Below are 1,541 nucleotides of genomic sequence, written 5' to 3'. Positions count from 1 at the left end.
GACATCTTCTGCCTCCATTTATCTGTTTACTGCAGTCTGTTGGATTCATGCTAATGTGGATTTAAAGACATTTTAATGGAAAAAATTGCAGGCGAGAATATATAAAAAAGTCTAATCAACCACAACTTTCGTGATCCCCATGCAGTACCTCTGTGGAACCCCTAGGGGTCGCGGACCCCCTGTTGAAGACCTCCACCTTTGAGAGACATGTTCTTATTTCTGGCTAATTGTGTTTCTATGTTGTAAATAAGGAAATATAAAAAAATACATACATTTTTATCCATGTTTAACATTCAACGCTCATCTAGCTTCTTGTTGCCCTGCTTTGTTTGAAAAGCACCTTTTTAACAGCTGGTGCTTCTAATATCCCCATTGTCAGCTTACAGCACACTCCACAATTATTGGGACCAGTGGTAGTGCTGTATAAAAAGGCTTAAAACAGATTAATCTCCAGTGTTCCTGACTAGATGTCCAAATAATTGTCCCCCCAGTGTATTCGCTGAGCTTTGTCTCTCTCAGCATCCACGGGGCTCAGTAACCTATGATTAGCCAGAGCTCTGAAGAGGCAAAGAAGGAACACTGGGATGTTTTTCACACCAAGCAAGTTTGCAAAAGGTGTTAGACCAGAATGTTTAAGTCTTTTCCTTCTGACTGTATGATTTATACATTTTCCTAATGATTTATTGACTGGTTAAGTAATCATAAACAGCTAAAATGCTTCCATCATAGCCACACATTTCACTAAATGTGTTTAACGAGCTGGTAGCTTTTTAATCTCCCTTCAGCAGACAACCATCATGCCTTGACACCGATGCAAAGGTCAGGATCTTTTTTTTTTTTCTCTGCCGTAATGTGACCTTTCTTTGAACGTCAACCAACACAGATTTAAGCTTCTCTATCTTTCCTTTCAGCTGCTCTATCTCACCAATACCTGCTTCAAAAATGAGTTCAAGGTCCGAATTAAAACATTTGATATGATTTAATTTCTCCATTTCTACCTCGAGCTGTTTTTATGAAGTAGTGCGAATTTTGTCCTTGTTATTTCACGCTAACGTGAAATTTCTACGATTATAAAATGTTTTGCCATTTTGTCATTCAGTACCACAGAAATATTTAGATGTAATATTAATAATTTGTATAATCAGCTAAGATGGAATGCTGTTTTTTGTTTATGATCCACTGCTACCAGGACCGTAAATAACATGTCCTCAGTATTTTTTTAAATTTATGTTTTGCCTGAATTGTGATAAACCTAAAATAAATTACTGATCTCAGACGATGATCTAAATCTCGCATAAAACTGCGAGCTGTTTTAAATTTGAAGAGTCAAGAGTAGTGCGACCATCTAATACAAAGAGAAGCTCAAGGGTTTGAGAAAACGTGCTGCGCATCCTCAACACGCACTGTTGCTATGGTAACTGCCACACGGGGGGATTTACCTGGGGGGCGTATAAAACTCTGTTTACACTTTACGGTTAATGCAACTATTCCTTATTTGTGCACATTAATTATGTTTTTGATAAAAATCTTTTGGCTAAAAT

Source organism: Cyprinodon variegatus, unplaced genomic scaffold (genome assembly GCF_000732505.1).
Source record: "Cyprinodon variegatus isolate N-32 unplaced genomic scaffold, C_variegatus-1.0 Scaffold1083, whole genome shotgun sequence".
Taxonomy (NCBI): Eukaryota; Metazoa; Chordata; class Actinopteri; order Cyprinodontiformes; family Cyprinodontidae; genus Cyprinodon; species Cyprinodon variegatus.
The sequence above is the reverse complement of the archived record's forward strand: the minus strand, read 5'-3'. Positions refer to the sequence as shown.